At 38.0% G+C, this 15465-nt stretch overlaps 1 non-coding gene across 1 annotated transcript; it reads right to left on the bottom strand.

The window, feature by feature from the left end:
- Positions 1 to 8087: 8087 nt before the first annotated feature.
- Positions 8088 to 8194, bottom strand: LOC112428724 (U6 spliceosomal RNA). The gene has a single exon (XR_003020770.2). It is a non-coding gene; the product is annotated as a U6 spliceosomal RNA (small nuclear RNA).
- Positions 8195 to 15465: the final 7271 nt, after the last annotated feature.

Here is a 15465-nt window from a genome sequence, read left to right as displayed (position 1 = left end):
TGTGAAATTTCAACTCCATCATGCTGGAAGTAAGAACTGTGAAGAAAAATTTTATATCAAGGCACATTTTTTGAAACATTTGAAAGTGAACAGCAAGACTTACCATGAAAATGAGTCAGAAAATATACTGTGTGTCATTATTTAACTTATAACTTGAGGAAATAATCTAGCCAAAAGAGAGACATCGAAGAGATATTGAAGATTAGAACTCAGGAACAGAAAAGTCATAAAATAGACATGCAGATCTTTCCTGAGTTGAAAATTCAGGTTTATAATTGCATTATGTCCCATCTCCAGAAGTTTTTTGTTGTTTTTGTTGCTTATGGACCAACCTGGCTATTTCTTTATACAGTTTTTATTCCTGTCTTTACTCCTTGCCCAGGTCCTGGCATTCTATTTTTCCTATCATAACCATCATTGGTCAGTTCTAAAGCTCTCTCTTGGCCATTTAATATAGCAAATGGTGTTCCTTTTTAAGGTTCTAAAAATGACAAAATTATTTGCATAGTTGGCAGCTTGTGCAAAGGGGCTTCATTTTATAAAGATATTAAATTTTACTCTGCAGAAACAGAATTACATAAAACAACATAAAAGCCATTTTTACTTCTAATTAAATTGAATATTTTTTCCTGTCTTTTAAGTGTTTATATTAAATCACCTGAGTCACTTTTTAAAAGTAGGGCGTTATCTTCTTAAAGCTTTTGTTACATGATTTTCCCTCTAAGCTGTATGAATGTTCCTCTGTTAACAGTGTTGTAATTTAGAGCTTACGTTGTGATTTCTGCAAGATTTTGCAAGAAAATTTCTTACAGATTTTGCAAGAAAAAAATAATTGCTAGGAAATATATGAAAATGTTTGCCATTTAAAAACTCCCATCTGGCTGCAGCCTATACATCTATTTTCCCATTCCTCTTTTTAAAACCTTCCTATAAAAGCTGGAAAAAGATGACAATTCATAACATTGGAAAATAAAAGTTACAAAATATTTCAAGGATCTGAGAGGAATTTACAGTATTTACAAAGCATATAGAGTCAAGTTTGAAGATGCACTTGGCTGCTGATCTGGAATAACTTCAAGAATGTTGTCTTTTCCGGCCAGGTGCAGTGGCTCACGCCTGTAATCCCAGCACTGAGGGGGCAGATCACGAGGTCGAGATTGAGACCATCCTGGCCAACATGGTGAAACCCTGTCTCTACTAAAAATACAAAAATTAGCTGGGCATGGTGGCCCATGCCTATAGTCCCAGCTACTTATGAGGCTGAGGCAGGAGAATCACTTGAACCCAGGAGGTGGAGGTTGCAGTGAGCTGAGATTGTGCTATTACACTCCAGCCTGGCAACAGAGCAAGACTCTGTCTCAAGAAAAAAAAAAAAGAAAGAAAGAAAGAGAGAGAGGAAGGAAGGAAGGAAGGAAGGAAGGAAGGACCAAAAGAATATAAAAAGGAAATAGGAAAGTCTTGAAAACTATGTACATGAAGTATGAGATTAAAGGTTAATACATGTGCCCGGATTCCCCAGGGCCACACCCCTGTTTGAGGACTCTCCACGAAGACTCACGGGACTCAGCACGCAGTTGTGCTATGGCCAAGATTTACTACAGAGGAGAATGCAGACAGAGTCAGCCAAGGGGGAAGCTGCATGGGGAAGAAGGCCAGAAGAAACCACGTGCAAGCTTTTAAGGGCCCTTTCACAGTGGAGTCACACCGGACAAGCTTGATTCTGACCAGCATGTAAACATGACAACACATGTGAAATGTTTGCCTGAGAAACCTACTCAGCATCCATGGTTTTTATCATGTGCTGGACATAAAGGCCCCCTCTGCCCAGTATGTACCAAAATTCCAGATTCCCAGAAAAAAAGCAGGTGTCTTACATAAACCACATTGCTTGTACACACAGTTTAAGCAGAGTGAGACACTCTCATCAATCAGGGAGTGGTGAAAACACTCCCCAAATACAAGTTCCCAGATGCCAGCCAAGGGCCTACTTGCAAGCAGGTCTTTCTAACAGTAGCAGTCTCGGGCCTGCCATGTTAACTGTTCTTTGCACAATACTCACTTTATATTTTAAAATAATCCTACAAGTTGATTTAAAAGAGGTCAACTCTTTAGTAGAAAAATGGATAAAATGTGTGGATAGGCAATTAATAAATTTAAAAAATGCCAATGTCCAGTAAAAATATGAAAATAGTTCTATCTTACCAGAAATAAGAGGCATGCAAACAAATCAAGTTTTTCAAGTTAGATGTATTTTTGGTTCACATGGCATTGTTGATGTTCTAAATAGTGCTGAGAAATGTGTACTTTCACAGACCACTCCTAGGCATATAATTCAGCAACATTTTCCTAAATGTCTTTCTCTCTCTCCCTCATTCTTCTTCTCTTTCATGATGGATGGATGGTAACTTTTCTTCTCTTTGAAAAATGAAATTTATTTTAAATTATCCTAAGCAAGTAGATATGCTAAAAAAATCCTAGATTAAGGATATTCACTGCAACGTTATGAATAATGTTGAAATTAGATATACCCTAAATAACGTATATTAAGGAAATACATATTATACTATATATGTTCAACTGAATAATATATAGCCATTAAAGAATAATATCTCCATGAGAAAAAATTATCAAAAATTAAAAGATTGTAGCAATGGTACCACAATGTATGATCAGAATAAGAGATCAAGAGTTTACCATTAGAACGTCATTAATACAACAACAATGAAAAAGGGTCATTCCTAATTAGTTTGAACAAAATGAACTAAATCATAATGGAGCTTTGCCAAAAATTTTTATTTCTTTTTTATTGTAGAAAAATATACATTACATAGAATTTACCATTTTAATTATTTATTGGTGTGCATTAAGTGGCATTAAGTACATTCATGATGTTGCTCAACCACTATCCTGTTCTAGAACGACTTCATCATCCTGAACAGAAACACTTTACCCATTAAACAATAATTCCTCATTCCCTCCTACTCCTGGAGTCCCCAGGTAACCTCCATTTTGTTTTCTGTGTTTATAAATTTGCATATTATAGGTACCTTATATAAATGGAATCACACAATATTTGTCCTATTGCATCTGGTTTATTTCACTTAGTGTGTTTTTCCAGTTCTCCCATGTTTTAGCATGTGTCATAGTTTCATTCCTTTTTAAGCTGAATAACATGTCATAATATGTACATACCACATTTTGTTTCTGCATTCCCTTGTTGGACAGTTGAGTTGCTTCCCCATTTTGGCTGTTGTTAATCATGCTGCTTTAATCATTGGTGTACAAGTATCTGTTTGTTTTTCCACCTTTAATTCTTTTGAGTATATACCTAGAAGTGGAATTATATGATAATTCTATTTTTAATTTTTAGAAATCACTGAACTATTTTCCACAGCAACTGCACCATTTTGCTTTCCCATCAGTAATGTGCAGGGGTTCCATTTTCTCCATATCCTCACCAGCCCTTGCTATTTTTCATATTGTTTTAAATAATAGCCATTCCAAAGCCTGTGAAGTGCTATCCCTTTGTGGTTTTTATTTTCATTTCCCTAATGACTAATGATGTTAATAAGCATATAACATCAATAGGCACATTAAAAGATTCATGTGCTTATTGGCCGTTTGTATGCATTCTTTGGAGGAATGTTCATTCACATCTTTTGCATATTTTAAATTTGGTTATTTGTTGTTATTTTTTCTTTTCTTGTAGAGTTGTAGGAATTCTTTATAAATTCCGAGTATTAATCTTTATCAGGCATATGGTTTGCAAAGCTCTTACATTTTGATCTTTGATCTACTTTGAGATAATCGTTATATATGGCGTAAGACAAGGGTCCAACTTTATTCTTTTGCATGTGGATATTCTTTTTGACCAGGGCCATTTGTTGAAAAAAATATTCTTTTTTTAATGAATGGTCTTGGCATTTTTGTTGGAAATTAATTGACCACATATTGGAGGGTTTGTTTCTAGACTATTTAGTCTATTTCCTTGGTCTATATGACTCTTCTTATGCCAGTACCACACTGTTTTGATTACTTTGGTATGTTTTGATATCAGGAAGTGTGAGACCTCCAACTTTTCTTTCTGTTTCAAGATTGTTTTGGCTACTTGAAAACCTGTGAGAATCCATATGGATTTTAGGATGAGTTTTCCTATTTCTACAAAAAATACTGCTGGGATAGTAATAGGTGTTGCATTAAATCTGTATATCACTTGAGTAGCATTATCATATTGACAATATTAAGTCTTGGTTGATGAATACAGGATGTCTTCTCACTTGTTATGTCTTTCATTTCTTTTAACAATGTTTTGTAGTTCTTGGTATACAAGTCTTTCACTTCCTAGGTTAAATTTGTTTCTTAATATTTATTTTTTATGATGTTCTTATAAACGGAAATGTTTTGAAATTTTTGTATCTTTCATTGCTAGTTCATAGAAATGTAACTGACTTTTTTGTGTTTCTTTTATATCCTGCAATTTTGCAGGATTTTATTATTGGTTGTAACAATTTTGTGTGTGTATGTTGTGTGTAATCTTTAGGGTTTTTTAACATAAAATGTTACATCATCCACAGACACAATTTTACTTCCTTCTTTCCAAATTCAGTGACATTTCTTGTCTAATTGTTTTTGCTAGAACTTCCAATATGATCTTAAATAGAAGTGGTGAAAGCAGGCATCTTTGTCTTGTACTAATTATCTGGGAAAAGTTTTCACCATTTCACCATTGAGTGTGATGTTAGATGTGGGTTGTTAGGTATGGCACTTACCATTTTGAGGAAGACCCTTTCATTCTTAGATTATTATTTTTATAATGAAAACCTGTTGAATTTTGTAAAATGCTTTCTTAGTACATCAATTGAGATGATAATGTGATTTTTTCCCTTCCATTCTATTAATTTCATCTACCACAGTGATTGATTTTGATATGTTGACCTTTTCTTACATTCCAGTAATAAACCCCACTTGGTCATGGTTTACAATTGCTTTAATCTGTTATTTAGTTCAGTTTGCTAGTATTTTGTTGAAGATTTCTCCATCAATATTCATAAGAAATGTTTATATGTAGTCTCCTTTTCATGTAGTATTTTTTTCTGGTTTTGGTATCAGGGTAAAGCAGGCCTCAGAGAATAACTTGAAAGGGCTCTTTCTGCTTCAATTTTTTTTGCAAGAGTTTGAAAAGAATTAGTGTTATTTCTTCATTAAAGGTTTGGTACAATTCACCACTGAAGCTGTTTGGCTTAGGGCGTTTTTATCTTGTAGAAGGGTGTTTTATTTTGAGGCAAGCTCCTTACTAGTTATCTGTCTATTCAGATTTTCTATGTCTTTATGATTTGGTTTTGGCAGATTGCATGCCTGTTTCATCTAGGCTACCCCACTTGTTGGTGTATAATTGTTCAAAATATTCTTTTAATCTGTTTATTTCTTCAAAATTCGTAAAATGTCTCAATTTTCATTTCTGAATTTAGTATCTTAAATATTTTCTCTTCTTTTCCTTTTTCAGTTGTTTTAAGGTGTTTTTCTAGTAAGTCTGATATGCATACTTTCTTAGAGATGGTTTCTTTCAATTTATTTTGAATGTATTTGGGAATTTTGAATGAGCCATCTTCTGTTTTTTAGTGTGTCTTGTAACTTTTGTTGTTGGAAATTGGGAATTTGATGGTTTTAATGTGATACTTCTGGAAATCAGATTCTCCCTCTTCCTCGGGATTTGCTTTTATTTTTATTGTTGAAGGCTGTATTAGCCCATATAAGACTTTTCCAAACTGTTTTTGCAAAAATCATTTCTTGTCATGTGTGATCACTGGAGTCTCTGTTTCTTTAGCTCACGTTCAGCTAATGTTTAAACAGAGATTTTTTAAAAATCAGGAGTTGAAGCAAGCAAACCAATGAAAGACACACACGTGCACACACACACACACACACACACACACACACACACACACTCAAAACAAAACAAAATAGAGGCAGGAGCTGCAAGGCAGCCTCTGAAGACTGGCTGTGTGCTGGGACCCTGCGTCTCTAGGCTAGGCTTGCTTAAGCAAGTGAAAGCAGAAGGTCTTCTCAGGTCTTTTCTGAGCACGTGGCTCTCTTGAGCACTCACATGGCTTTCTAAATTCTCCTGGATATATGGCTGCACTTGATGTTCAAATTCCCCCAAAGCATCCATTAAGCATCTCTTCTGGAACTCTAATGGCCTATTTTATATCTCTGCTTGCAATCTCTTGCCTCAGACACCTGTGAGCTTGTCACCACCTTGTAGCTTTTATGAACAGCGTCAACCACTTTTATCACCTGCATTTGAAATTATACAGAACAGAGATGAGTGTCTTGTGTCAATCTGTCAGATGTCCCCAGACAGGTTAGAAACATAACACAACGATTTGCAATGAAGTCTGCTTTGCTCCCTCTTATGCAATGACGGGTGGGATCTGGGACCAGGCTGCCCTCTGCTGAAGACCCAGATCACTGCTGTGCTGGGGAGTGGAGAGAGTAAGAGTGAAAGTGCCACACACCTTTCCTACCATTGTGACAACAGCTTTTTCTTGATAGGGCATTTACTGGCTTGCTGTAAACCCGTGACTGTTTTCCAGAGATTCTTTAAAGGTGGTTCAGATAACTTCTGGGTGTTTTTTTAAATTTTTTAATTTTTTTATGTTTTTGTTGGGGAGTGAGAGCTTGGAGTTTCCAAGTCCGCCATCTTGCTGCTCTGATTTTTAAAAATAAATAATAGTTAAACATATGACATAACATACATCAAAATAACTTTCTCTTATATTTAAATTATATATGTACATAAACAAATCAGAAAAAAATAAAAACAAAAGCAAAGCTTCTTTATTCTGCCTTTTTCTCCACATGCTAAAAATGGAGAGAAAATAATAGGCCAATAATTTTCAAACTTTCTGTAGTAAAAGATCAAATCTCTCTCTCCTCTAAATATGTCATGGGTAACACTTTTTAAAATAGACTAAAATTGAATTATTGGGAAAGCACAATAAAAGACATAAACTATCAACCCCATTTTCAAACTATCAGATTTAATAGGCATAAAATTTATCTGTCACATTGCAAATGAGTTCCTAAATGGTTCTTCTCAATTTCTTTTGCCAACCAGTACCCTTCAGTTCTCAGTTTGACATTTGATAGCAACCACACTTTCAGTGGCCTGGAGTGATCACTGTCTTTCTGTCCTCTGAATTAGAGAGATTTGTAAGAGTAGAGAAAAAATTACTAAAGGAAATATTTTTTGACTAAATAAAATGTAAAATCATCTGTACATAAAATCATTCAAACTTCGATGGCAGGAAATCTTTTGGAAAAATATTGGACTCAAATATTGCGAAAAGTTAAATACTACATAATAATTTATAAAAAGTTTATGCAAAAAGAGAAGTGAACCAGTAAGACCTAACAATTAATTGAACAAAGAAGAATGCACACACTATAAGATAGAAATTGGTAATAGAAGTGGAAAATATATCATTTCCATGAAAGAGAAGAAAATAAAAATTACAATAAAACTTGAGATATAACTTTTGCTGGAAAATTATTTTTAAAATTTTCTAATAATTTCTGAATTATTTTCAACACAAGTCTTTGTGTTGAAAATAATTTTTCAATAATTTACATACTTTTTTAAAGTATAATATAATTTTTAATTGAAATTACATTAAAAAAAACTGTCTAACGCAAAAGTAGTAGCAATGTGTTATGTATTTATACCATATATACAAGTAAAACATAAAATGACAATAGCACAAAAATACCAGGGAAAAGTGTGGAATATACTGTTCTACTGTTTATATCACATGTGAGATGCTATTATCTGAATATAGACCATTATTAATTAGAGATGTGCACTATAAATCCTAAGGCAATCTTTAAAAGAATTAAAGCAATTCAGTGATTTCTTAATATTCCTTGATTATGTTTCAATAATTAAACTACTCTCTAAATGTTTGGAAATAAATCGATGATCAAATGTCTACTTTTTCTCAGATACTTTCTGCCTTTGTGTTTTGCTTATTTTAACAAACCTCTGAGCTGTCTCTTCCTCATGTAATGACTTCCAATTGATATGCATATAAAATATGGGATGCTTCATGAATTTGTGTGTCATCCTTGCACATGGGCCATGCTTATCTTCTCTATATCGTTCCAATTTTAGTATACGTGCTGCTGAAGTGACCACACCTATTTGTTAATCCTAAAAATTCAACAACACATACACAACACTCTAAATTTCTAAAGTATGATGGTACCCAAATCACTATGACTAAAAGTGAGTTGATTCCATAAGGGTTAAGAACTTGGGTGTTGAAAGTGAACTATCAGGGATAAAGTTCCATCTTTAGCACATACTACCTCAAGCAATTCAATCTTCTGTGCCTCTCTTTTTCCATCTGTAGCACAGTGATGATACAGTTTGGATATTTTCCCCTTTAAATCTCACATAGAATTATAATCCCTAATGTTGGAGGTGGGGCTTGGTGGGAGGTGATTGGATCATGGGGGCAGATCCTGCACGGCTTGGTGCTGTCGTTGCAATAGTGAGTGAATTCTTGAGAGATTTGGTTGTTTGCAAGTGTGTGGGACCTTCTCTACAACTCTTGTTCTTGTTCTTTTTTTTTTTTTTTTTTTTTTTTTTTTTGAGACAGAGTCTTGCTCTGTCGCCCAGGCTGGAGTGCAGTGGTGCGATCTCGGCTCACTGCAAGCTCCACCTCCTGGGTTCATGCCATTCTCCAACCTCAGCCTCCCTAGTAGCTGGGACTACAGGCACCCGCCACCATGCCTGGCTAATTTTTTTATTTTTAGCAGAGATGGGGTTTCACCGTGTTAGGCAGGATGGTCTCGATCTCCTGACCTCGTGATCCGCCCACCTTGGCCTCCCAAAGTGCTGGGATTACAGGCGTGAACCACCGCACCCGGCCTGTTCTTGCTCTTGCTTCTGCCATGTGATGTGCCTGCTCCTTCTTTGCCTTCTGCCGTAAAAGCCTCCCCAGAAATCAAGCAGATACCATAATCTTTCTTCCCACATAGCTTGCAGAACCATGAGCCAATTGACCTTTTTTCCCTTTATAAATTACCCAGTCTTAGGTATTCCTTTATAGCAGTGCAAGTACAGCCTAACAGAAAATTTGTACTGAGGAGTGGAGCCTTGCTATAAAAATACCTGAAAATATGAAAGCAGCTTTGGAACTAGGTAACACGCAGAGGTTGGAAGAGTTTGGAGGGCTCAGAAGAAGACAGGCAGATGAAAATTTGGAACTTCTTAAAGACTGGTTAAATGGTTGTGACCAAAATGCTGATCTGATGGTGCTGTGGACAGGGAAGTTCAGGCTGACAAAGTCTCAGATGGAAATGAGAAATTTATTGGGAACTGGAGCAAAGATTACTCATATTATGACTTAGCAAAGAACTTGGCTGAATTGTGTTCATGCCTTAGTGATCTGTGGAAGTTTGAACTTAAGAGTGATAATTTAGGTTATTCACTAGAAGAAATTTCTAAGCAGAAAAGCTTTTAAGAGGTGGCCTGGCTGCTCACAACCTACACACAGATGTGGGAGTTAAGAAATGACTTAAAGTTGGAAGTTATATTTAAAGGGGAAGCAGAGCATAAAAATTTGGAAAATTTTCAGCCCAGCTATGTGGTAGAAAAGGCAAGCCCATTTTCAGGGGAAGAATCTAAGAGGACTGTGGAGCAATCCGTTGGTAGAGAAATTAGCTTAAATAAAAGAGAGCCAGGAGCTGATAGCCAAGACAATAGGTAAAAGGTCTTGAAGGCATTTCAAAGATCTCTGAGGGAGCCTCTCCCATCCCAGAGCCAGAGACCCAGGAAGACTGAATATTTTTGTGGGCCTAGCCCAGGGCCCTTATACCCTGTGCAGCTCCAGGACACTGCTCCACGAAATCCCAGCTCTCTGGTGCTAGCGCTGGCTCAGAGGACCTGAGGTATAGTTCAGGCTACTACTCCAGAGGTGAGCTGTAAGCCCTGGTGGCTACTATGTGGTGTTAAGCCCATGGGTTCACAAAGTTCAAGAGTGAAAGAGGCTTGGCAGCCTCCAGCTAGATTTCAGAGTATGTATGAGGAAGCCTGGGTACCCAGGCAGAAGCCTGCTGCAGGAGTAGAGCCCTCACGGAGAACCTCTACTAGGACAGTGCTGAGGGCAAATGTGGGGTTGGAGGCTCTGAACAGATTCCCTGTGGTACACTGCCTAGTGGAGCTGTGAGAAAGAGGCCAAAGTTTTCCAGACCCCAGAATGGTACCACTGGCAGCTTGCACTCTGCACCTGGAAAAGCCACAGGCATTGCATTCCAATCTGTGACAGCAGCTGCAAAGGCTGAACCCTGCAACGCCACAGAGGCAGAGCTGCCCAAGGGAGCCCACCTCTTGCACCAGTGTGTCCTGAATGTGGGACATGAAGTCAAATGAGATTGTTTTGGAGCTTTAAGATTTAATGACTTCTCTGCTGGGTTTTGAACTTCCATGGGCCCTATAGCCCTTTCTTTTGGCCAATTTATCCCTGTTGGAATTGGAGTATTTACCTGATACTTGTACCGCCATTGTATCTTGGAAATAAATAACTTGTTCGGTTTTTATAGTCTCATATGTAGAAGGAATTCATCTCCACATAGGACTTTGAACTTGAGTTCGTATTGGAATGAATTAAGACTTCAGGGGATTACTGGCAGGGGATGATGTGTTTTGCAATGTGAAAAAGACATGAGATTTGAGGAGAGGTGGAATGATATAGTTTGTCGCCTCTAAATCTCATGTTGAAAGGTAATCCCCAGGGTGGAGCCTGGTGGGAGGTGTTTGGGTCATGGGGGTGGATCCCTCATGGCTTGGTGCTTTCCTTGAGATGGTGAGTTCTTGACAGATCTGGTTATTTAAAAGTGTGGCACCTCCCCTGTGCTCTCTCTTGCTCCTGTTTTCACTATGTGATGAGCATGCTGCCCTTGTGCTTTCCCCCCGAGTAAAAGCTCACTGAGGCCTTCCCAGAAGCCAAGCAGGTGCTGGTGCCCTGCTTCCTGTACAGCCTGCAGAACCATGAGCCAATTAAATCTCTCTGCTTTATAAATTACACAGTCTTAGGTATTCCTTTTAGCAACTCAAGAGTGGCCTAACACATGTGATAATTACAATGCTTGTTTCATAGGCTTATTGTGAGGATGAAAGAGTAAACACATGTACAACTATGCTTGACCCACACAAAACACTCCATAACTCATTACTGATTATTATGAATCATCACCACTTACAGGTATGACGGGTATGCAGAATTTGTCAAAGCAAAGACCTGTGGTTTAGAATTGTTGTTTGCTCATTTTGGCTGGAGTTTAACGGCACCATCTCAGCTTGAGGGAGGAAGAAAGAAACAGGTGGAAAAAACTTTCTTGGTTATGTTGTTCCATCTGTATTCCTGGTTCCTCTAGTGCTAGTTCACACCAGTGCAACCCAGCCAAAGATCACTTTTCCCAGAATGCACTGCTTATCAATGCCATTCGATAGGAGTCACATATCTCTCTCTGGCTCTTCTCAAAATAGGAATAGTAGGACTAGGAGTGGTGCCTGATAGCTGGATCCTGGGGCTGAAGGTGGGGACACCCATGTGTTCGGTGATCTTGGGCTCTGCCTGTAAAGCTGGGTGCCGGAGTTTTGTGTCATGAGAGCCACTTCCCTCTCAGGAGCAATGATGTCTGTGAAGAGATCACATCCAGATTGGCCATTTATAAATGGATAGCACTCTCTTTTCAGTACTTTTACAATATTTCCTTTTTTTTTTTTTTTCTCAAGACAAATTCTTGCTCTGTCTCCCAGGCTGGAGTGCAGTGGTGCAATTTTGGCTCACTGTAACCTCTGCCTCCTGGGTTCAAGCAATTCTCCTGCCTCAGCCTCCCAAGTACCTGGGATTACAGGTGCCTGCCACCACACCTGGCTAAATTTTGTTTTCTTAGTAGAGGTGGGGTTTCACCATGTTGGCCAGGCTGGTCTCAAACTCTTCACCTCATGATCCACACACTTTGGCCTCCCAACTGGGATTACAAGCGTGAGCCACTGTGCCTGGCCCATATTTTCATCCTGTTACTAGAAACAATAGTACAATACAATTACAAATCTAGAGAAATCTCTGAGTCTGATTTTCCTCAGACCACCACTCTCAGTTTTCCTCCAAGGCTACTCAGCCTGTGGCACCAGGAGATCCCCCACAAGTCCCTCTCCCATCCCTGCCACCTCACCCCACTGGTACCATGGGAGCTTGGAAGCTCCTTTGTTCCTGAAAGGTCATTCTTGAGAAGCCTATTGTCCCCATGTGCTTGTCCTGGAAAGAGCCCAGTCCACACTCCTGCTAGCTTGATCACCGCTGCACACTCAGAGTCAATGACAGCAAGTTCAACAGGGCTTCTAGTCCATTTGCCATCTGCCAAGCACAGTTGGCTTTGAGAAAGATGGAGGATTGAAGAAATGACCCAGCTTTGAGGCCTAGTTCCATTTTCTGTAACAACCGGGCTTTGTAAGGGGGAGGAGGAAGCTGTGAGACCTACATACTCAACTGGAGACAAACCATCTGCAGAGGGAGTGAGAGTTACTGATTTCCACCTGCACATTCATTTTTTTGGTAGACTCTGTGACCACTTCTGTGATTTCCAACAACAGCAGTCTGTTTCTTGACTCAGTTTCTCAATTTGGACATCAGATGTCTGACTCTGCCTTGAAATTGTTCTTAGCTTCTTTATGCAAATTCTCTATCTGACCTTCCATTCTTCAAAGCATGTTCTTCAAGTGTTGAGCTTATCATTGATAAGTCACTAGCTGAGACTGTAGCTCATTCCATCCTGCCCCACCAGGGTGGACAACTTGTAATTTTTCATTCTGTTTTGTTTTTGAGATGGAGTCTTGCTCTGTTGCCCAGGTTGGAGTGCAATGGGCAATCTCAGCTCACTGCAACCTCTGCCTCCCTGGTTCAAGCGATTCTCCTGCCTCAGCCTCCAGAGTAGCTGAGATTACATGTGCGTGCCATCACCCTGGCTAATTATTTTTGTATTTTTAGTAGAGACGGGGTTTCACCATGTTGGCCAGGCTGGTCTCAAACTCCCGACCTCGTGATCTGCCCACTTCAGCCTCCCAAAGTGCTGGGATTACAGGTATGAGCCACCGCACCTGGTGACAACTTTTGTTTCTTATTGCTTATAGCAAGAACTATTCACAATCACAGCAGAAACGCCTTTAAATATTGCATAAAATCTCTTGTCAAGAGGCTTTGTAATGGCATTTGTCAAGAGGTTTGTAATGGCATTTGTCAAGAATATTGAGAGGAAAAGATATTAAATTACAGCAGAATCTTCTGATTAAAAAGATTATCTGAAGACATATGCTTGAGTAGCTTACTCTGCAAACCTGGCCCACTTCCATTCAGTAGTTACCACAGTGGGAGAGAACATGACTTGTAGCTACAATAACATCGCTGCAGGCATGATAAATTCATCTATGATTGGACCAGTTGGAATTTCATGGTCTGAAACATTATGCATTTGTCAGTCTTGTTCAATTGTTTTCAGCAAAAGTGACTCAATCATATTGTTCATGTCATTCAGGGAAGAAAAGTGAAATGGTCTAAAATTAGACTGTGTACTAACTCCAGGCAATTGGTCTTTGTCCAGATACATTTCCGTTCTGCTGATAGATTCTCGTTATAAAACTTAGAGCCCATTTGTGACAAGTCACAGCTCATTAGCCATCTGTTTCTCTGTTACATACCTGTCTTTTATAATGTGATAATTTAATTTTCATGACATTTACCTAAAATATTTTATAGCTCTTAAGAAATAACAGCAAATACAAGCAGCATCTCATATTAAATCAATCATTTTGCTACACATATACTTAAGGATATAATGATTCAAGGACAGAAAGTTCATATAAAATAAAAATAATGCACACAGAAAACTACAAAAATAGCTTCCCAAGTAAATAATGTGGGCTTCTTGCATTACACTGTATGGGCAGTCAGCAGAGGCTTATAGATGTCAGACAGAAATACAAACCTCTAACAGTTCATAATGCACAACAATGATCAAGAGCATTTTGCCTTTACTCTCAGATTCCACTAGTGACAAGAGAGTTTGTTATCTCCTTCACCACAACCCCAGAGTAACAAAGCACAAAGAAAAGACAAGCCAGGAAATGGAGTGAAAGACTCTGGCTAAGGTGGTGTGCCACTGGGTTGCCTCTCGGGTGTCTGCGGCTCACTCTGGATCACATTGAGGGTGCTGGTTGTGTGCGCCCTATTCATCTTAACAGCCCCGACACTTAATACAGTGCTTGCATGTATTTGGAATATGTAATTTTTAAATTTAAAAAATATGTAAATATGTCTTCAGTAGCATGGAGCATTTTTGAAAATACAAAGAAGTTAAGAAATAAAATATATTTGCCCATAATCCCACTACTCTGTGATAAAACCATTATAGCATTTGATCATTTATCTGAGAGCACTTTGATGTATGTGTGTGTGCATGTGTGTATGTGTGTCTATACATTTGCCTGTATGTCTACACACAGGTACATAATTGGGGTTGTGCTTCATATGTCTTTTGGAACTTTCCATTTACTTTTTGTCACTGCAGTACTTTTACATATTTTGAAAAAATTGAATTGAATTGCCAGGCTTATAAGAGAATAGAGGTGTTTCTTGATTTATGTCTCCCCACTCTTGATTCCTGATCTTATGTGGCAACTGCATTCAACACTTGTAGCTGTTTCTTCTGTTTTTAAACTGCATTCCTGCAGGGTATGCTTCTGCCACTCCTGCATGATTATTTGGTTTATAGTTCTATCAGCTGGCTTCGTAGTAGGGGAGATGATGATTTGATTTTAGATTCCTCACCTCCACACTTTCCACTTCTGAGGACAATCACATGTGGCCTCCATGGGCGTTAGTATTGATATTATATTAATTGTGCTAATATTGAACCATTTCCATGCCTTTAGATCTTTGTCATATAAGCTTTTCCAACGAATTTTGTTTTTTACTTACTAACTTGCCCATTTTATTTTTTAATGTATATATATTTTTAATCTCCTACCTTTCTTGAAGTGCAATTTCTAATTCGAGGAGTGGTTTGGCAATTTATTACTGTTCTATGTTGTTGAACAGCAAATACAATTGTCACCTTTTTCCTGTGTAGAATATAACATTATGAAATGGTGAAGGAATGAATTTGATCCACTATACTAGTGATACAAACATGTCAAATTCTTCCACTTTTTCTAAGTAAAACTTTTTGTGAGTTCCCACACACTAGGGCTGATGGAAAATCCAAACTGCAATTTTCAAGGCTGTATCTATGTATCTATTTTTGAGACCTTTATTTTGTCTTCCTTAATTCAATGAAAACAGTGAGAGGTGTGTTTTAGTGCCACAGTCCTCTAGTATTTTTGTCTATGTCTCGAAATTTTAT

This window comes from Macaca nemestrina, chromosome 4 (genome assembly GCF_043159975.1).
Source record: "Macaca nemestrina isolate mMacNem1 chromosome 4, mMacNem.hap1, whole genome shotgun sequence".
NCBI lineage: Eukaryota > Metazoa > Chordata > Mammalia > Primates > Cercopithecidae > Macaca > Macaca nemestrina.
The sequence above is the reverse complement of the archived record's forward strand: the minus strand, read 5'-3'. Positions and strand labels throughout refer to the sequence as shown.